Source organism: Pseudopodoces humilis, chromosome 6 (genome assembly GCF_049639895.1).
Source record: "Pseudopodoces humilis isolate 2021_Gansu_Grassland_sample_001 chromosome 6, ASM4963989v1, whole genome shotgun sequence".
In the NCBI taxonomy this organism is placed as follows: Eukaryota; Metazoa; Chordata; class Aves; order Passeriformes; family Paridae; genus Pseudopodoces; species Pseudopodoces humilis.
The window spans coordinates 65,019,127-65,042,548 of record NC_142205.1 but is presented as its reverse complement, the minus strand read 5'-3'; positions in this window follow the sequence as shown (position 1 = coordinate 65,042,548).

Here is a 23,422-nt window from a genome sequence, read left to right as displayed (position 1 = left end):
ATCAGATTGGGATGGAACTGGGGCAGATTAATTAGGTCTCTGAGCAGCCAGTCAGGGACGTCTGGGCTCTCTGCTGTGTTCTCACACTCGCTTCAGAGCCTGGGGTTTGCAGATGCACGAAGCAGTGCTCCAGCCCTGCTCCCGTTACCGCGTGTCATAAAACTCCCAGTTGAAACAAAGTTAGGCCAACACTGCGTTTCTGAAAATCCATCCAAAACGCTCATCAGTGGTTACTCTGGAACAGGGATAATGAAAATTATTTGCTGCTAAGGGCATGAAACATATTCCACGAGACATTTCTAGCTGTTGTTCTCCACAGTTCCAGCATATAAGCATACTTATTTTAAATAGAGCAGGCTTGTCTAGTACTTTAAATTCAATACAGTAAAATGTGATAGATATTATTCTCTCTGCATTTGCTAGTGAAAGTGCATGCACATCATAGATAAAAAATAAAATATTAATTATTTTTAAATTCATGCAATTTTCCACCTGGGGACAGAAAGACAGAAAAATGCTAGTCATGTAGCTTAACGCACTAATAGAAAGGCACTCTGGTACCACACTGACATTAGAGGTATGAGAGCCTCATTAGAATATTTATAAGTGGTAGCTGGTAAGCAACCCAGACAAAAGAACATGTCTTTAGGCTTTTGTAAAGTATTTCATACATTTACAGTTGTGTATAAATGGTTATTACTTAGAATACATTCCTTAAAATATGAAGGTATTTCTTAATGCATAATATATGGAATAGCTGTGGATCAATTGTTACTGTCCTTTCTCTTCAGTATTTTTTTTCCTTTTCTATTTTTTTCTTTTTCTATTGTTTTTTTTTTTCTTCCCTCCCCCTCACCCCCCACCCCTGTCTGCATAGCTGGCTCCATGGCTATCTATTATTAAAGATGTAAGAGAAGAGCATTTTAGTTTTCTCACAAAACCACAGCTGCCATAGTAGAAATATATCCTTATATTTATTCTCTGAATTTAACTTAGTGTTAGAAGACTGTTTATTCCTATGCATTATTCCATGCTGTTGCACAGAAAAATGTGATGATAATGAGGATCTACCTGGAAATATCACAGCAGTCGTTCAATGAATCTGCTTATATGTCATGACAATGTAATTTAATTTCAGGAAAATGTGCCTAGAGGCATTCGGTTCATTTTGGTTGAAGCTTGTTCCACAGATTTGAGGTCCCAGGGTTTTGAAGGTCGTGGTTTCATGATCACTGTCTTTTCTAAAGAGAAAAATCAAAACAGAACTGCTTCCAAGTAATTCTGATACTGTATTACTTTCATTGAAAATCCTAAACCCCTCCACACACTCATGAGAAGTTAGGGAAGGAAACTCCCCAGAAATGCAGTAGTAACTAGTCTCTGTAGAGGCTGTTATTTTTTAAGCTTTTAAAGTCATACCTAGTATCTTGTAAAATTACAAAAGAGAGATTCACTTTTGTGTTGGGAAAATGTCATGCTAGTAGCAAGTCAGTAAAAGAAATTAGAAATAAATGTATGTGTGGGCCAGAATCCAGAGTCTTTGGCACCAGAAGAACCCCACTCTTCTATTAATTAGTAGGTAGGACATAACACACTCTTCTCTGCTTTTAGGGTGACTGAACACTAAAAGAAAGTGCAATTAGATTTATGAAACAGTGTGTTGCCTGCCTGGACTGCCTGATGTCCATCACCATTCAGATTATACCACAATATTTTAAGAGTATGTAATTTACCTGGTCGTTTTCATGCTGTGTCCTGCAGAATCCAACAAGGTGTGATTTTCTCTAAGTGTGAACAGCTTCTGGCTTGTAATCCCATCACAGCTCATGCCTGTGCACCTCCAAGACCACTTAATTGTGACCCGTGGTACTTAAAGCTGCCACTAGGCCTACCATTAGAAGGGTGTTTGTTTTCTACTTGTAGCCTTGAAGGAAAGCATTCTTTGAACAAACACTACTCCTTATCCTAACGGGTAAGGTGGCTAAGCAGTTTGGTTGCCACCTGAATCAGTTTATTTTGGGATTTGATCAGAGGTAGCTAAGGGATTACCAGCAGGCAATTGTTTTTGAGCAAGGGATAGGTCACAGAATATATAAATAAAGTGGGTGTTTTGCCCTTTCAGAAGAAGGCCATAACATCAACAAGATTAAAAATCAAATAAACATTAAAAATAGGTATGGAGTCAGTGCAGATGCAACACTGTGTCACACCTTTAGGCCTTCACACAAAAGCAGCATCTGTTTAACTGAAGTCACACTTAAATTAATTAACTTAGTAACAATCCTGAAGCCCTCATATAAACCTAAATGGTTTTACAAAAAGCTTATATTGATTTACCATAAGTAGATTTCTTACTTAAGCTAAATCACAAGAAATTTGTTGCAGATCAGTTTAAAAATGTTCGTACAGGTCTGTACTATTTAATTAAGTAGACTTGCAAAATAATTTTAGTGAGAACAATGAAATTTTTGTGTTTGGACTGCCAAATTCAATGTGAATTTACTTTCCTTTGGCTCATAATAATAATAATTAATTATTATACAATTAAATGTAAAGAAAGCTGTTTCTTTAATGTGATGAAACAGGAAGAGCTAAAATAGGAATACTATGACAACAAAATTTCAAAATGTGCTGGAATTTTCAGTCTGAGCATAATTATGTGACAGAACAATTTGCACAAATTCAAAAATAAAAACCTTCCAGGTTTGTTCACTGGTTTTGTTCTACAAGAAAAGATGTGAGATTACCATTTTTGGAAGTAGACCTTGTTAGTAGACCTTCCTTTACCTCAGTACAGCATAGCCTTGCTATGCCACTGTACTCCATGGCTAGCTAGTTTTCTAAGACACAGGAGATGTTAAAGAAAGGTTTCAGATAATTTCTTCTTGCTCTTTTTTCTGAAACTGATAATTGAATACAAGTCTCCTAGGCAGATGCTGTAGCCACCAGACCACGTAGCATTTGGATCACCCTTGTCTAAATGAAGCATTTACCTGTCTACAGCAGAAAAAATTTCCAAAATAGGAGCTTTACAAAGAGGTGACAGAGTGAGGAAAATATCCAGAAGATATCTTCCATATCCTGGGATTCAAAAGACCTGGAGTCATGTCCCTTCTTCAGACTTGTAAAACTTCAACAAGAGTCAGTAAGGAAGAGCTGTCCCCATTACCTTCTAAAACGTGCTCTAGGCTGCAAACAAAAAGAATAACTGGAACCCAGGCTTCCTGCCAAGCACTGAACACTTCTGCTGCAGTACTGTAAAGCCAGTGCTGTTATCTTGTTCTTTTTCCTACTGTTGGAGTTAGTTATTAAAAATAAATATTCACGGGACTATTGGTAGACTATTTCTCTAATTTAAATTAGGATAATCTCCTGGGAATTAATGAACTTGGACTATACCTGGGCAGAAGTTTTTTAGTTTCTCTCTGTTCTTTTTTTACTTTGCCTTTTGTTTTGAGCACTGATTCCACTGTGCACCTGAGGAGTCCTTCTGGAGAAAATATTTATTGAAGCCAGCATGTTTCCATGAGCAATTTTGGTCGACTGACAGAGAAAAAAAGATTAAAAATATGCAAGGTTAAGTCAATACATTTTTGAATTAAGTGGGCTACAAAATTATTGGAAGATATCTGGAAAGATTTTTAATGAGGAATTTGGTGGCACTAGGTGTAAGCTTCTGAAGTCTGAAATTCAAAGGCAGCATAACGTGGAGGGTGGTAGAGACTATTATTTTGAGCCATTTCTAACTTCTCAAAGGACTGAACACAAAATGGTGGATAAATCTACACAAGTTCAGTCATGTTTTAAATCTCCACTTTGTGTGTCCTTGTAATGAAGAAAAGGACGTTAAAACTGAGATTATAAAATTCTCGTCCTGGGCAAATGTAATGATGATATGTTTTTTTCATTATACAAGAAACTATATTAAAAAAAGACATGAGATGTACAGTTCACAGAGAAATTAAAGAAGTGAATCCAAATCATTATTCTGGGATGTTAAAGTAGCATAGGTGGCAAAAGGAGCAGCAATGATCAATCCATTTTGCTGCTGAAGTGAACAAAATCACAAAGAGACAGTGGGGCCACTGAAAGGATGAAACTTTGACACAACAGAGGGCCAAAATGAATTCTTCCCCCTAATAGTTATGAACTGTGGAGGTGGTAATATTCCAGGAACAAAAAGAGATTTTTGCTCACGTTTTTTTCCCCCTTTCGTTCCTAGCACATGAAACATTAAAAGCCTTTATCACTGTAGGAGAGCAGATTATAATAAGGCAATTAGAATGATCAAAAGCTGACGAAGAATCACGCTCAGAAAAATCACATATTAGCCTTCAAAAATTATTAGCAATAGAAAAAAGAAAGTCTTCTGCCAAGAGGATTAATAGATGTGATCAGTAGTATGGAAGAGAAAGATATTTTTGTACAGTAGTGGGAACTAAGGGAACACACCAAATTTTCTTGGGAAGATATAGAAAATACTGGTAAAACTACAGGATATTCAGACTCAAAACATGCTGCTCACTGCAATGTCTGTTGTCACAGATTTATAAAGAGGACACTGAGACTGACAAATATGTGGTTTTTGAACATTGCTAAATTAGTAGGTAACATTGAAACAGCTACATGGCAGAACTTATTGAGGTTTTTGGAAAACATTTGATACTTAGATGGATTTACAAAATCATGAAACATTATGTCAGCCCAAACAGCTGAAATAGAATGAAGAGTAATGTGGCCTGAGAAAACATCCAGAAAAAAAGGAACAGCATGAATAGAAAATGGTTCTGATTCACTTATGTTCTTCACAATAGCATAGCACAGGATTACCAGTACCCAGGTTTACTGATTTGTGAGAGAAAAGAGAACACCAACAGCAGTACCTCAAATTTTGAAAAAGCACCAGTGACCTAATGGAGAACTAAAAATTACACATCGATTACTCTCCAATCTTTCTATGAGCCAGCTATACACACACTTGCTGGTTATTTCCTGCTTAGCTTGCAGCAGCCCAAGAACCTCTTAAAAACTACTGATCATGGGGAATGGGAGGAGCTGCAAAGGAAGTGTCTGTAGGAATCTAGAACCATTAAGAAAAGCAAAACAAGCATAACTAAACAGGTATGAATTGAATCGCCACACTTATTTCAGCAGTCTTTTTATATGCTGCCGCCTCAAAATGAATCATGTGCTCCCCGTGCAGCCTTATTTCACTAAAGTATTTCCAGTTTGTCAAAAACTATACAGAATGGTATCACATCCAAAAAAAGTATTATCTTCTTGCTGGAGAGAAGTGAAGGTAACATTACTGTGATTCATTTTTAACGCTGGGTAATACTTGGAGATGCATCATGGATACATTTATTATTGCAGTGGAATAAACCATAGTGTGCAAAGTCCTTGAAGAATGGTGTTAGATGTAGGGTGTCATACAGTACATTACAGCTCTGCTGCTGCACTTAGGACTCGCTTGACACTTCTATTATCCTCTCCTGATTTATTGCTGGTGTTCATATTACAGAAGCATCTAGAAGACCCAGCTGAAATCATGCCTGCATTGCTCTGCAGAGATTTTACACTGAGTGGGAAAGATGTGGAAGTGGGAGGGGAAACAAAGATGAAGCGACTTGCCCGAGAATGAGCGCCAATTCACTCAGGAGGTAAGAGATGAGAGGGGTCTGGTCTGGAAGCTGAATAGCCACACAGGCAGAGACCTGCACATGCAGGCATTTGCTTTAGCTCTCAGTGGGCTTGTTAGCTCAGCTCTCTGGTAATACAATCTCACAGTATTCAGCTGAGAACAGTTCTGCCAGCAAACAGAATGAGTTTGCACCCACCTGTATTAGCACTGAGGGCCATATTCTCGCTGAGAGCATTCTCTTTAAAACCTGTATTTTCCAATTCTCATCCCAGCCAATATGTCATTATATTACATGCCCCATTTGGATGTATTTTTATGTCAGGAACTGTTGCTATCTTTTTCCATCTGGATTATTTGCCTAAGAACCAGGAACTTCTGGGGTTTTTAAATTTTTTTATACAGCTCAGGTGGTCATTTCCAAATAATCAAATTTTGCTCACCTAAGGTATTTATAATAGTCCCTGGTTACAAAGGGGTGGGCTTGCTATGAGGGAAGATACTGAATAGTTCAGTATCAGAATAGGAATCTGCAAATACAGTACTGCAATTTTTCTTTGGCTGTTTGCAAAACAAGTTCCCAAATGCTCTTTCGTTTAGCTTTTATATTAATCAAAGGTATATTTATAAGTATCTGTTTTAATCTAAATGCCTAGAGAATGCCTTTATCCTTATGTGAATTATTAATGGATAAAAATGCTCTATGGACTTTTCAGAGTTGCATAGGATAATCAGTCTTGGAACTTGCAATGAATGGAAGTATTGATTTGCTAATATGAAGTAATTTGTGTGATCTAAATACAGTGCATACAATATGTGTAAATTGATTCCAGTTAATCATTTTTGACTGTTCTCCTAAATCTTGGTAAGTGAGAACCCTGGCTTTCTGTACTTGGATTTCTTGGTGGCTTTCAAAGGATTGATTTTTCCTTTAAATGCTTGGGCCCTTATCCAGTTTACCACTTGGTGGTCTGCTTAGATTTAATCATGTGAACATCTATAATGATTTTTACAGAAAAAAACCCATTCCATGTTTCACATTTAATTCATACGGATGTTGACATATTTTGCTGCACAAAGATCTAAGCTTGCATCTTATTTGATTTTCATTTGATAGTAATTGCTGGACAAAAATGTTTTCAGCTTCATGTTAGGTGATACTGCATTAGTTTGAAAAAACAGAGCAAAATGGAGTTAAATACACCTATTATGAAGCACACATTTACTAAACTATCAATGAAAGATTTACAGGATTAATTAATCTAAGCAACACAGGAAATTGTTGTAATTGTTTTGATGGGAAACACATGTCTTGTTAATTTCAAATGTATCAGCCTAAAAATAAGTTTACACATTTTAATGCAGTGGTAACAGCTAATACTTGTCTGTAATTTCTAGAAATATATTTATTAAGCTATTTTAAATAGAATGGTCATATCTAAAATGTGAAGATAGTATGACATAAAAAGACAAGCTTATATATGAAATAAAACCAGGCATTATTGAAAGAAATATTTGAAATTATTATTAGCTGCCATACCCTAGTTTCCTGATCACAGTGCAAATTGACTTAGCAAATTATAGTTTGCCTATCTAAAGTTTCCACTACAATGGAATTTGAGTCATAAAGCACCTCTCTACTACTACTTTCAGTCCATGCTTTTGTGCTTTTTTTGTCTTTAATACAAATCAATTATCTCTGGGCTGTCTGAATTTTAATAATATATTGAATAGCAACTTATTTTTTCTCTGAACTGTGTTCTGTTGGACCATAATCTCACAAAAAGCTTTCAATATACACATAATGACATCTAACATAAGTTCTTATGCAGCTGCATGGCCATATCATTACTCACATCACTTTTGGTATTTTTCAATGCATAATTGTGTCAGAATAAATGTGTTCATTGCAATGTTTATGGAAAGTGACTGAAATAAGTCAGAAATGTATCATGATGCATCTATAACTGAATGCATATTTGGAAATGCTTAGTGGTGCTGCTGATTGAATTTGTGATGCTATATTAAGAGATGGCTTCTATGTACATTTTTAATATTTCCTAATGAGACTGTGGTATTCTAGAGCCTTCTGCAAAGTTAACAAGGAAATCATATAAACAAGGGAACTAATTAATGGGAGGCTAGATACAGTGGAATCTTAGCTCCTCAGAATTGTGATGCCACTGCACGATGATTCAGGACACATAAATGCATGCAAGTGGATAAGTTTAGAGACAATGGAAAAGCAATGTGCAGCAGCATCTGTCACCTCCTGCCTTTGAGGAAAAGACCCTCTGAAAAGCATAACAGAAGTCATGTTCCCAAGAACGGTTCTGATTTTCAGACTGAGAAACATTACTAGAAACACAAATTCTGAAAGGATGTTATTTAATTAACGTGTGGAAAAGGACAGAAATTAATGTGTGTTTTAATAATTGATTGTCACTACATAGTAACTCCCTTATTAAATGTGCATTAATTATGTTTGATGCAGAGCACCGTGGTTTTCTTTCCTCACATTGCTGTGTGCATATAGTGTTGTGAGAAAAGATTTTGCCCCTTCCAAAAGATCAGAATATGAAAACAATTTACCCTGTGTATAATAGTGGAAAAAGGTATCCATTTCAGCTGGTCAGCTACTTCCCAGTAAACCTGTTGGTGCAAAGGAGGCCCCAGGTATACTTCAGAGCTCTAGTGCTATTCTGGTATATGATACAGGATTACCACATTAATAACAAATCCATAGGTAAAATATATAATATTAATTAAGGATTATAATGCAACATTTACCATGGTATTCAGATGTCCATATTCTTAATGAACTTTTTTGAAGCTGCAGATTTGGGATGGATTTTCTCTGAGTATTTCTTAGCACCTAAGTCTGTCTGGCTTAAAATGTTTCTGATACAATGAATTTGGCAGGTGAACAAATAAATGCATTCAAGGGAAGAAGGGAAATATCAGAAATTTAAGTGAGGGCTTTGTTACAATGTGGGAGCTTTTTCCTGATAGCTGCTTTTAGTTTAGGATTGCGTTCAGCTTTTGTTTAAAGTCTGTTGGTAGCAATGGGAATATGTTTAATATACCAATTCATGCATTTCGACATCCTTCATTGTGTCTCGTTTTTGCAAAATGCTGCACTTTAGAGCTTCATAAAATGAACAAATGGAGCTAATTAATGCCTTTTCACTATCTGTACTTAATATTATGTTTTTAAAAGTCTAAAATTAATCCTAAAGAGAATTATATGGGGATCTGATGGGATTGAAATGATATTTAATTGTGCTTAACAGTTTTTCTATACAATTACTTAGAAACTGCTCAAATTTTAGAGTGTTGGACACCTGGATTATGTAATGCAGAGCCTGGCTGTTTGTTTTACTGGAGCACAAACACTCCGTTGCTCCTCCAGCACAGAATTTGTTTTCTTACTTGTAACAGCTGCTGACCTGGACATACATGAACAACTCTCAAAATAGGTATAACTTGTGAACAGCAAGGAGGTGTGAAAAACGTTGTGTGTATGAAGATTCTGAAAGTCATGAGGTAAATGAAAGAAGGGAGGTTCAATGGCTGGGGTAGAGTGCCTGGTCCTTCTGTGGGGTGGGGATTCACCCCATCAGAGAGCTAATATCATATCCTGGTTCCTGACAGAAGAGCAAGAAGCTTCATTTGTACTCAGGCACTCTAGACAAAGGAATATCCATGTGTTCTTCATTGTTCCTTTCTGCCCTGGTACCACTGAGTCCTTCTGGCTGCTGCTCTGCCTTCTGGAATAAGAATACTTTAGGTTCACCCTGGCCACTGCAGCAGCTTCTCAGAACTGTGATTCTATCAAAATAAAGGACTGTTTTCTCGGTTTGTGTTTTCTTCAGTAAAACTTGAAGACCGTTTCAATACAGAAGATGAAGCAAAGATATTTTTCCCAATATAATTCTCTTCATCTTGAGCTCTCATTTTGCCATTGTCAAGTATAAAATGACAGGTTCACATAGCAAGTGTTTTTGTCTTGACAGTACATTTCTTAATACTGTCTTATTTTTGGTGAACATTCCTGCTTTAATTTCCTGTTCTGTATAAGAACCAGAACACTTCACTTGGAACTCTTTCATCTGCTTTGGGTAATCCAAAAATGTCGCTTGGCATCTTGAATCTTTGTTCATCAGCATGGCACAGGAGAAAAAAGTGACCTTTTAGGCCTCAAATAAAGTGACTGAAAACTATCTAGAAGAAATTCAAGAATAATAAAATATTTTTAAGATGGAGGAATGAGACATGAAGAGCTTAGCCTACATTCTCAGGTATTCAGTCAGTCCTGGTCATAGTTAATCTCTTTTCAAAAAGGTGCTTGTACCTCTACCCCACAAAAGGTTCACAGGTGGAAGGGGCTTGCACTCATATTCTTTAGATGAAAGATAGATCATCCTGTTTAATGAACCTAGGCTGGTTCATTAAACAACCTTAATATGCAGGTTTCTCAGGCACCTTATTTAACCTTATTGTGTTGGGGGTTTTGAAATATTTAGTTTTATTTTAGATGGCAACAAATCTCTTCAGAGCTTCTGAATGCCTTTCTTGTTTAAACAGTGAAGGTTTTTTGTTTCTTTTTGTTTCTTCTAACCTGAGTGCTCTTTCAATTTGCATTGTTCATAAATTTCCTCTTCACTTGACTGAAATTTTTTAAACCAGGAGCTTGATAATTCAACTGCCAAGGAAGGAGAGTCATAGCTTTCCTTCTTGGGGAAAATGCTTGGTGAAGTATTCTGCCAAAGCTAAGAAGTCCTCTGTCATCAATTGCAAAACCATAGCAGAATTCCAGCCTAATTTCACTGCAGATTGATCGAGCTGTGGCAGAAAGCAACTTAGAAATGAAGAGGTTCACTTGGTACCAAATTGTTTCATGTGGAAACAAATGAGTGTTCCATGTCTAACCAGCACACCATTCGCCAATGGTTATCCAAGTAAGAGGCACATAAACTTCATTGTACTTACACATAGTTGTAAATCTTAAAACAAATTCAGACAGTTGATCATGTACAATAATGAGGATTAAAGTAAAATCTAACTTGTTCTTTCATGTAGTTGAGGATTAGATGAATCTCTGAGTGTCACTTATATTCAGCAGAAGTGCTTCATAGATGACAGGTAAAGCCAGGCACAGGTACTTTGAAGGCACAATCAGTATATAAAATCATTTCATGTGGATAAGGAATACCAGTTTAACTTTGTCTCAGCTCCTAGGTATCACTCAGCTCAACAGCATCCTATCTCTCTGAGCTGTAGAATTACCATTTGAATTTCTGTTTCTTTATCTCAACCTCTGTTTTCTTTGTCTGGAAGAACTGTGGAGCAGAGACTTCATCTCAAGTATGTTCCACTTTTGACAGGTATTCACAAAGACCACGTCAATATATGCAGTGTATTTACTGCTTTGTGCTGTTATTGCCAGCAGCTGGAAGATGTGCAGAACATTTTACTGATCATCTTCTCTTTAATGTCAAGAACAATTCATTGCAACTCCCTGTGCATAATACAGTTAAAAAAACCCAAAGAAAAGTGTTTTTCTTTAAACTGGGGTGGTTTAAGCTTAACCACTCTTCCTTAAAGTCACTACTTTTGTAAAACTATTTTTATGTCTAGGATTGAGCTGTGTTCTTCTTTTTGAAAATAGATTGTATATCAGGAAGAATTTCCAGCTCTTGAATGTGTTTATTTATTTCCTAACCATCACAGAGAAAAAAATCCAAAGAAGCCTGGTTGTCAAACCTTTAAGATGTAGAACTGCATTTTTTAGCTGATAATAAAAGTTGAATGTATATTTTTTTATTATTTTTCTTTTTTCTTTTAGGATCTTCATCAAAAATATGAATGTGAAAAATAAAGCATCTAGTAGAAAATAAGGGATGGTACTCTGTACTAAACTGGTTTCTAACAATTTTTGGCTATTTAATTTACTTAATCAGCTGAAGCATAAACAACATGGAACATTAAAATTAAATTTCTCAAGAAGTATCAGTGCCTGAGTAAGAATCCTGTTGCAATCCTTATTCTATCCAAGGACCAAGCTGGAGGAGAGATAATTGGCTTTGAGGTGGGCAGAACTGGAGCATCTGTAAAAGCCTACACCAACCTGAGTCTCCAAGAGAACAGAGATGATGCATAAAAAGATCTCATTTTTTTCTGTACTTTTGCAGGATATGCTACTTTTTCCAGGAAGACATGCCCTAAAATGACCTGGGCTTGCCACCAAGATTTATAAAAGAGAACTTTAAATTCTTAGTTAGAAGAGATGTAACTATGTATGCAGATCTTGCATATATTTCATTAACTTTTGCCTGAAGGTATCAGTAGTACAGTTTGTGAGCAGAGAAAGATATGAAAGAACTGTGCTGGTCATCCAGAACATTCAGTTCTAACAGTTGACAATGGTGATGACTACTGTAGTTGGGGTCAGGTTATTAATAGTGAACCAAAACTGAGAAAAATTACAGCTAAAGCCTTTGTAACCTGGCATTCTTGTTAGCCTGGACACATCTCTGTATGTGGTTAACCTTTGTCATTCAGAGTTGTATCTTTATTTTGCTTAGTGAAGTTGCAGCGTTGTCATTTGGACATCCTGTCATTCATCAGCAGGAAGCTGGGCACTCAGTCTCTGTCAGAAAGTGCTACTGGGGCTCTGAAAGGTTTATTCTCTCTGTGAGAGTTTTATTCTGTTAACCTGTATAACAAAATATCTGCTGTGTGTTAATGAAGCTTCTCATTAAGTGAATTCTCAAGTTCACTGCAAACAGTAGAAATACTGGGTTTACATTGTAGTGCATCAGGATTTTGCTTTATTGTGCTTCCTATTAGAACAGTGTTATTATGGGCCCTCAAGCCATATAATTTACAGGACATGAGGTTCTGGGCTTTTGTCTTTGCCTTTCCAGTACTAAAAAAAGTTACTTACAAAAGGAAATGCATTGCAGGATTGGTTCTTCACAAGCAATAATAATGAAAAAGAATACGTATAGTTTGTTAGAAACTGACTGCGTGCCAAAACCATCTTCATAATTTTTCCTATAGATTTTTTATTTTCAGCTCTCCATTGATTCTCCTATTTACTCTATTTTCTTTTGAAAATGGATAGTCTATTTTTCCTACCCTGGAAACAGCTGAACATTGTAGAAGGTTCTGCTCGAATACTGTTGGATATTTCTTTGTGTAAAGATGAAGGTTATCAAGAGAGTCAGTTTGGGGGAGAGGAAATAAAAAAGAGCAGAGGTAAAAGACCCCTATGAAGTTCTATGAAGCTAAATACAGAAAGGAATCCAATATTTTTGGCTTTGCATTTGCAAAATGATTTTGGATTAAGGACTGCCTGCTGTGTTATGGACATTGGCCTTTTACACTTTAGCTCAGAAATGTTTTGTGGGCACATCTTTCTGTAGTAGAAAAAAGTGACAAATTGGGCCAAGTATGTGATGGCCTGGCCAGCTAGGGATGAATCCCAAGACAGCAGATACTGAAAGTGTAGAGGGGCAGCTTAGTCTTCCTAAAGTTGTTTCTGGACTTCTCTTGCTATGTATCTACCTTGTCTTATGATTTGTGTAAAAACACAGGACAAAAACATATAATTATTTAGACTGACTTTGATGGCTGAAGGGCTTTTGTAGAGATGACTTAAAAGTCTTTTAGTCCTGATGGAAACCATTCCATTAGATGTAGTTAAACACAGTGAATAGAAGGAATAGAAAAATACAACTTTCTTCTGTTAACACTACGTAGTATGCCATATCAAATTTATCATGTGGGTTTATTGCTGGAAGAAAGATGTTTTAAGCATTTCCAGTGGGAAGAAAAGGTAGAATTTGCATGAAGACAGAACAAAATTTGTTTGCTTTTTGTAACCTCTTGCCACTGTTCCATAATGGAGACAAAAATTCTGAATGTATTTGCAGCAGAAACCCTTAAGCAAGTAAGACGATGAACAGATAAATACAAGATTTTAATTTCAGGGCAACAGATAAAATGTAATTTCTAACTGAATTAATTCTTCAGAACTACTCTTTTGATAAATGAAAAGTGAAAGGACACTTTTCAAGTGCAAATGTGTGAAAATTTATGCTTTCTCAAGGATTGTTGGGCTGTATTTGTGCTTTTAAAAAGAACTCTCTTCTAGGCCCTAAACATAGAAATCCTTTGATGCTGTGAGATATTATGTATCTAAAAAAATACAGAATGGAAATACACAAATTTTGTAGTTGAATTTGTACTTGAAATGTGGAGTATTGTTAAGCCTGAAGGCAGAGGGGGAGATAGTGTCAGGATGTCTGGAGTTTTATTCCCCAGATATTAAACAAGTGAATTTCACCACATCTGTACCTGCAGGAGCTCCTGTCTAAAAGAAGAAGAAGAAAAAAATTCTTGTCTTAAAAAATGCAATTAAGCTATCTGGCTTGTTTTGTACTTATTTTGATTGTAGTGTAGGAAGGGCACACATTTCTTGAGTGTGTGCATACAACTTCAGTATGAGACACAACTGACACAGTGAATTGAAGATATTTTTCCCTCCAGGGTGCTTGCAGATGATACGAAATGCTGTGATTTTCCTAGCAGCAGCTCGAGTCAAGCTGTGCTGTAATGTTACCAAACAACTATAAACATGAGGATGGGGATTCTCTCACCTATACACCTATAATGTTATTTGCATATACTATTAAGGCAAAGAGAAAAAAAAACCACCTAGTTATAGAGTACTGTATCTCAAATCTTAGATCCATGGCTGTTCAAGTCGGCTAGAATTTACAGAGAGCACAGCTGATGTTCATTAATCCTGATGTTCTCTCCTCCCTGCTCCACTATTTGTCAAAAGTCTTTCATTGTGTTCTGAAATATTAATTCCCTTTGTTTTCTGCTGCTTCCAAAAATTTATTTCATGAGCAATTGTTAGTGGCTATGTCTACAAGGCAAGAGAGTAGCTCTTCTTGAAATGTTAATTGATTTGCAATTTAGCTGCCAAAAAAGACCCCGAAAGGAAAGCACAGTAAAAATTTATTTTCAATTAAGGCAGTGTCTCCACAGCAATGCTGTGCAAGACTCCTTCACATCTAGACTCTTGGAGATCAGGCACATCACAGAGGTATTGCCTTTGGCCCCTCAGGGAAGGGAAGAAGCCAACCTCAGTGTAAATCTTTTGGATGAGCCAGTGGGGGTATCATTAGCAGAGATGACTGCAGGTCAGCCAGGATTCAAAGGTACAATTGTGGAGATCTCAGAATAAGAGAGGGAAAAACCAGATTTTTGCACAGACTATCCCACATTGTTCAGCACAGCATTCTTTGGCTTTTACCGTGTTATGAAGAAAAGGCACAGAAAAATAAACAATTGGCCTTTCCAGCTACTAGGTTTTAAAAAAAAAAAAAGCATAAAATTTGTGTGAGTGAAGAATGGAATTGCATAATTTTCTTTGGATAACATTTTGCGCAGAAGCACAGAGGATTTCTCACTTTTAGTGGTGGTTTCTGGTGGGAAAAGACATCTTGGCAGTAGGTGGCAGTGGAGCTCTTTCATTGAGGATTTTGTGACAGCAGCAGAAATCCAACATTTACCAAGCACAGCCTTTTCCAGATGCAGGCCTCAGGGCCTTATTCGGTCCTGCAATTCACTTCTTATTGCTGGGGATGTCTCGTTAGGAGATTAACTGTTTAAAATGCAGTGCTAATGTGAAAGTTTTAATTGGGAAATCCTGTGCATGTTAAATTAATCTTAAGTACTTTTATCTAGAACGCCTGCTTCATTTCCACAGCGCTTTGTATTTGCAACCACCTCACATTCTTTTGCATCATATTAAAAACTTGAAATGGACCAACAATGCTTTTTACATTGCTGAAAATCCTTAAGAAAGATGGTCTCTGAAGCCTCCTAAATCCTAAAGTGCAGATGTTGATAAATGCAATGTGAGGGGAATGGTAACAGAGCTATAGTATATTGATAGACAGTTTGTATCCATGGAGAAAATGCAGGGCAAAGGTTTCATCCTAACCACAGCTTATGTTTCATGGATAAGCACGGTGAGCTTTAGGAAATTGTGAGAACAACTGAGATTTGCAGTTTGAAAGAAAAGCAGATAGTAACTCGGCTAAACATTTAGGCTGAGGTTTTCAAAGCTGCTTTGGGGATTTTGGAGACTGGAATCTTGGGCTGCCTATAAAATCCTCAGTCCTTAGGCCTGTTTTCTTTTCCGTAGAGCTTGTGCTGTTTCTAATTTGACCACATCATTTAGACAAGTGCAGGGAACAATATATGATAGAAGGAATATATTGTTAAATGTAGAAAGGAAGATACTGAAGTTGCAACTCTACCAAACTATAAATTCCACTCCAGATTGTACTTTATGCGACCATTCAGATTTTGTCTGCATACTTTTGTGGTTATTGCTGCTTTAAAAATCTTTATCTTCCTCAGAGGCACTGTGCATACTATTTGGCAGTCTCTTTTTTTCATCATCCCAGGCATTTTTTCAGGCTGAGTACTTTGGATGGAGCACTGTATGCATATAATTTCCAGATTTACTAGTCTGACTGAGCTCAAACAGTGGGATCCTTGCAATACTTCTATGTTGCCCACTGACATTGCTGAAAACTTGAGTAGTCTACAAAGCCAAAAATTGCAGACAGCTGGCCATGTCTTCCTTTTACATATATATTTTGGGCTTTGTCCTTAAATGGGATAATTGATTATGGAACAGTCCTTGCCTTCCTTCCTTCCCTATCAGGATGAAAAGTTTCTGAATGCGTTTTTAGGGGAAGTCCCTTCCAGAGAGGCTGAAATAATATTAATAAGATTCAAAGATGAAAGGTGGATATAATTATTTGAATTTGGGTCTACTGAATAGTCTCTTTAAATCATATATAAATAATGTAGCATAGGAATTACTGTGTTCTTTATCAGGATTAAATTTAATGATGGTAAGGCTTTTTGCTATATGTGTGTCAGCTATGAAAGCTAAATTTCACATTCATCTCTTGTGCAGAATGCTTTTAAGGTAAAGAATATGAGCCCATGCTTTGCCAGAGGAGTCGGAGTAAATCTGCCAGCACTGAGGTTTTCATGGAGCTTTAGCAGTTTATATTTAAAATGCAGATGCTCATGTTTGTTTGCATGATTTCAAGGATTTTGATGAAATGTTCCATCTGATCTAGTCTCAGAAAACTCAGAGAAATATGTTAAAGGGCATGATTCATGTCTCGTATTTGTATTTGCAGAGAATATCAAAAACATAAATATTCCTCCAAAATACAAATATTTTACAAATTGTTAAATCTTATCTTTCTGTGTAACCATTTTTTATAAGTGTTATACAATGCAAGCGTGCTGCTTTACTATTGAAGATGGTCTGCTTTTATATGCCCAGAACACAAAATTATTATTTGCCCTTAAATAGTAAAGTGAAGTGTTAGTGAGGTTGATTTGCCTATATGGACAGGTGGAAAATGGCTGAAGGCATTAGAGGAGATCTGCATCAGGTAAGACCCAGCAAACCTACAGATTTACAAATACACATATTGATTACATGCATGTGTACTGGTGTGTAAAGGAGGGGGAAAAAGGGCTGAAGTAATTTTAAAAGCAGATATTCAACATGGAAAGGTGTTTGGAGAGAAGAGTCACAAAACCAGTAATCCTTGGTAAAAAAGATTTGTAAAGTTCTGAGCAAGGGCCTTGAGGGGAAGCCATATGAGGAGTGGCTGAGGTCTCTTGGTCTGCTCAACCTGAAGAGGAGACAGAGAGGAGACGTCCCTGCAGTTACAGCTTCCTCACGAGGGAAGAGGAGGGGCAGGCACCGATCTCTGTGGTGACAGTGACAGGACCCAAGGGAACGGCCTGAAGTTGTGTCAGGGCTTGTTTAGGTTGTGTATCAGGAAAAGGTTCTTCACCCAGAGGGTGGCTGGGCACTGGAACTGCTCCCCAAGGATGTGGTCACAGCACCAAGCCCAACAGAGCTCCAGAAGCATTTGGACAACGCTCTCAGGCACAAGGTGTGACTCTTGGGGATGCTGTTGGATGGGGCCAGGAGGTGGACTTGAGTATCCTTGTGGGTCCCTTCCAATTCACCATATTCTATGATTCTGTGAAACTGTGATACTTTGAGAGCCAAGTCCATCAGCTTTTTCAAAATTAAGTGTCTTAGGGACATTTGTAGCTGAATGTTGTCTTTTGATAAGGGCAAAGGCATGAGAGCTTGTATGGAAGCTGATAAATGACAAATTGCCTTGCATTTAGGAAAGGGAAAGCCTTGAAAGCTTGAGAAAAGATGGTCTAGTATCACACTGATGCCCAAAAAAGATTGGCAGCAACTTCATGGATAACCTGCAATACTGATAAATTAAGTTTCACTTTAAGGCTTTTAGTCAATGGTGAACAATTTGTGAATGTCTGTGGTTTAGAGTGAGTTAACCAATTACATCTCAGAAACAGTGTGTGTCCAGATTTTTACATGATGACTTGAAAAACCTGCATAGAACAAATATAAGATGTTACTAAGTTAGAATTGATAACATCTGTTAACATGCAACTTGTACTTTAAGCAGGAAAACTGGATTTTAATTCATCTTCTGGACTACGTTTTCTCACTTCCCCAAAGCTATGTTGCACCAAAGAAAATGTACCAATTGACCTCAACAAACACAGCATCTGTCTTTACATAAGCTTAAACATAATATTCCTGAGAAGTTTTCCTACTTTTTGTATTCTTTACTCGGTAAATGCAGAAAGGAACCTGTTTAGATTATTGGGTTAGAGTCCTGTAAAGGGGTGAGCAGTTACAAAGGTCATGGTGTAGATCAGTCCCCAAATTACTTGGTACAAAACCCTCTCCTGAACAGTCAGCAGATGTATCCACACTGTATGTTGCCATTGCCCAAAATATAGGCCTGTGGAATACGGCACAAATTAAGCTCAAAGGCAATGGGGAGCACATTTTCACACTCCGGCTACTATTGTGGCCTTGCCTGTAGTGTGTGTTTACTTTGTTTTGGCAGTGTGCTGACCCAGCCATGTGCCTTTCAAACAGTTCTAAAGCTGGGCTGAGTCTGCTCACCTCTGTTCAGGACATGAGATGTCTTTAAGCACTTTTCTGTTATCAGTAATCTCATTTTTCACATAATGCATAATGCAGCATGAATGAATTTGGGTCCTTAGATTACATTCATTTTGGCTACAGTTAATCTGTGCTGAGCAGCTAATCTAAACATTAAAGGCTCTGTATTTTATTATTATTACTAATTCCCTGACCCATGCATTCCCCTTGCTTGTTTCATTGACAGAACATTAATATCTAGTCATGGTAAAGCATTATTTAGTTTCATTTGTCAGTCAGTTGAACAGCCTCAGTGTATCGACACTTTTAGTCTACTTAATTAAACCCCAAGCTACAAACCAAAAGCAATTAATTTCAGCAACCAATAAATATTAAATGTAAAATATTGAACACAAACTCGTGATTCCATGGTACATTGTAGTAAAAGATTTTTGAAAAAATTATTAAAGCTTGGCTATATGCTTCCTTGGAAAGCATAATTTACTGAGAATTTGATAGCACAAATGTGACTGAATTTCTTCTGTGGGACTACTTCTGGAACTTCTTCACCTGAAATAGTTCATAAAACACTAAGTTTGCAGAAACAAGTAGGCATGTAAATAAATACATTATCTATACAGCAGCCATGGTGAAGAGTTGGTTTAACTTTTCAGTTTAATGCACTACCCAGTTTGTCAACCTTACTCTCCTTACTTTTACATTCCTAGATATCAGGTTGGATTTTCAGTTGTCTCTGTATCCATTGTTTAACCTTAAGTAGTTGTTTTAATAAGTACTTTTACTGAATATTAAAATCAGGTAGAGCTTTCATTACTAGTTTGTCATGAGTTGAATTAATCACAGTTGAACAACTTTTCAAAACTATGCCTCAAGAGTTTTCAAGCTATTAAATATTTTTCTATTATAAGGACTCAGAATTGTTCACTGCAGAGAATAAAGTACCACTTTTGCATACATTACACAAACACTTAGTGCTTCATGAATCCACAATAAATTTTCTTGCTGATTACTCATGTAATCTAAGGATCTCCTGCTGTTTTATAGAGAGTCTTATTAATTTCATTCAAGTAGTAAAATTAGCACCTGTAGAGAACCCTTTATGGCTTTTAAACTTTTATCATATTTATAAGAGCCTGCTTCATTTATCATGTAACAGTTGGTTTATTTTATCTCTCAAAGTATTTATTGATTCTTAAGGATGTTTAATGAGGTAAAAAAGAAGTTTAAATAAAAGGAATTATCATATCAGTAGCACTGCTTATCAGTGATAGATTCAGATAGGATCACAAGATCTGGAAGCTAGATTTTTGTAGGGTTGAACACTGATCATTTGACTGTTCCTTTTAAACTAGTGTGGAACCTCCTTGTCTGGTCCTGTAAATAGAAACTGAATGAAGTACTCATTTCCTCATGTATATGCTGAGATTCTGGAGTCAGAGCCTTAACTGGGGAATTCAGTTATAAAAATAACACAAATGGATTGTAGAGTACCAGAGACTGATGATAAATCTTAGAAAAGGGTACATCAGGCCATTGAGAAAATTTGTCTTTCAGCTGAGGAAAAGAGCAGAAGACACAATTTGAATACTTTGATGATCAAGCTTCTGTCTTATATCTGCACAATATTGTTTTTTCTTCTCTGTATGGCTGATCCCCAGAAGCACAAGTTTTTAGAGATGAAACTTGTTATAATTAAGTGCTAATGTTATAATGAGGACAGTAAGCTTAGAATACCTGAGTGAATACAGATGAATATTGTGTTATGATTTACACACACACAAGGTGTTCCAGAAAAATAATACAGCATCTTTTTTCTTTCCATTAGTTAAATTCTGCACCAATGGCTCAGAGGTAATTTTATATTTCTTCTGGAAACTGCCTATGTCCAGTGGTGGAGGTGAATTGACAACAAAATCAGAGTATCACTGGAGGTGTTCAAGTCCAGGTTGGATGGGACTCAGAGCAATGCGGTCTGGAAAAGAGTTCCCTGAACCTTCCTGTGATTCTGTGTTAGGTCCCAGCATATGGACTTCTTTATGGTGAACAGAAGTCCTTGATTAAAACCCCATTCTCAGAAGCAAATTCTGTCCAAGAGTTTGTTGCATTATATCCAGAGCTGTGCCCATAAAGTTGCTTGGTCTGTTCAGATGGCTGTGGTACCTAACCCTGTGTATGTTTCCATGTTTGCACTGTGTGCCCATCGTGGTGATCTTTTTCAGGGCAGAGGCAGGGATCAGGATTGCTTTGTTGATGCATAGTGAGATCTCAGCTCATGACACAGTAATATCCAGGGCAATGAGGGCCACCTGGGATGTGCATTCAGTGTTGCTTTCCTACCCTTATCTGGGGCACTACCTTTGAGATTCTATTAATAACAGTGGGGGAAACAGGGGAGGATGCTTCTCCCCAGCTTTTCATTCCCCTTTCTCCCTTCAAGCCTGTTACAACAGCTTTTGAGAATTTTAAATTCCCTTTGGATGTTAAGGAAAGCATGTTCTTGTTCCTATGTCTGCCAGGCTTAGAGTCAAGACAGAGATTTCTCAGGAGGTCATTCAGATATCTACCTTGAGCATGGGTAGCCATGAGTGGCATGGAGGAAATTGGGCTAGCTTTTGAAGGTTTGGAAGTTCATCCCTGAACAGCCAAAGTGCCCTGATAAAGTGATAAAATGTTGAAAGAAAAGTATTGTGGGGAAAGTTTGTACAGAGCATGCCATCATCAAATGTTAATGTGTTTTTCTCCATTCTGTTCGCAGCAGAGTGCTGGCCACGGTTTGCATTTACCTGGAGGGGAGTGCAGTACAGCTGGAACTGACTGCCCCAGGGGTGGAAACACAGCCCCACTGTCTGCTATGGACTGATCCAGGCTGCCCTGGAAGAGGGTGAGGCTCCACAACACTTGCAATGCACTGATGTCCCCACCAACCAGCAAGACAGAATCACAGGCTCTTAGGCACTATGGGTTTCTGGAGGATGCATATTCCAGGCTACAGTCATATTGTAAGCCCTCTCTGTCAAGTGACCTGGAAGGGAGATGATTGTAAGAGGAGTCCTGAACGACAAGCTCTTGAACAAATTAAATGAGAAATTGTTCATACAATAGCCCTTGGACCAGTCAACTTAGGACAAGATTTGAAAAATATGCTGTACAGTGAGAATGTGCCTTCAAGGTGTTTCTGGCAAAAGTACCCAGAGAAACTCGAGGATGACCCGTGAGATTCTGAATTTGGAGATACAAAGCATCCAAGGCCCTTTACACCCCAGCTGACAAAGAGATCCTGGCAGCTTATGAAGGGGTTCAAGCTTCCTCAGAAGTGACTGGGTGCTGAAGCACAGCTGCTTCTGGCACCCCGACTATCGGTTTTGGGTGGGATCTTCAAAGGGAAAGTCCCTTCCACATCTCATGCCCCTGATGGTATGTGGGGTAAGTGGGTTGTGCTGATCACACAGGAAGCTTCAGTAGGAAACCCCCATCACCCAGAGATCTTGGAAGTCATCATGAACTGGCCTGAAGGTGAAAATTTTGGACTATGATCGGAGGAGGAGGAGGAAAAGGTGATGTGCTGAGGAGGCCCCATCATATAATCGGCTACTAGACAACATCACAAAATTTCTTTGAAATGCCTTCTAAGTATTCCCCATGTCCTTACTTTCCTCTGTGGAAGCTGTGACCAGAATAGTGTTGATAACACACCAGTTTCACCAGCTGCTGAGCAGTGCTTGTAAAAGTGTCAAGGTCTTTTCTGTTCCTCAGTGCCCTTTTATAGGATTTGTGTATTCATCCTTGGAAAAATGATGATCTATATGACTTCCTGTGTATTAAGGACATGAGAGCTGTGTGCTGTCATTTAGGAGTCATCTAGGAGTATCAGTAGTAAAATGCAAGTAGTCTAAGAATTGTTTTATACAACGTATTTTTATTACTGTGATGAAGCATTTATTATAAAACATGACTGAAATTACTCATGTTTTGGCTTTCTGAAGATCTTTCAGAAACAACAGTTAGGTCACCAGAAAAATAGATCAGAAAGGCAGTTAAAGATATTCACTTTAAATTATATGAAAGCACAAATTCTCTACAAACAGAACAGAAGATTAAATCTCTTTGAAATTTTGTTGTTTTGTTGTTTTTTTTTTATCCTACAGTGAAATGCAAAAAATACTGAAAGTGAAGAAAGATTTTAGAATGTCACCTGGTGGAAAAAGAACAGACTAATATCACAAATACTGTGTGTACAAATATTAAACTCTGCTCTCTTTTCCCTTATTTTTCTTCATTTGGATTATATATGGATATTTTGATATTCAGTTTCAGACATTCCAGTCCATTGACACAGAAATGAAATGGTCTCCTCCTGAACCGATTTTTTTTCTCTTGCCCTATTGAAGTAAAGGTTCAGAACTACCAACAATATTTGATTTAAATTATATGAAGGCATTGCAGTAAGAATTTAAATGGCAGCAGTTGCATAATTCCTTTGTTATGAATCATTTTTACCTGCGAATTAACTTACTAATTACAGCAGTTAAGTGTAATTATTCTGCCTCTTAAGGTAGCTTATTACTGCTTTTAACAATAAGACAAAGTCTGCCAAAGTTAATTATCATAATAATAATTTAGTGCACACTTTTGGTCTTGTTAGGAATACAATATAATCTTGGAGAAATGATCTTTTCCATGTTAATCAGTCATTCACAAAGCTG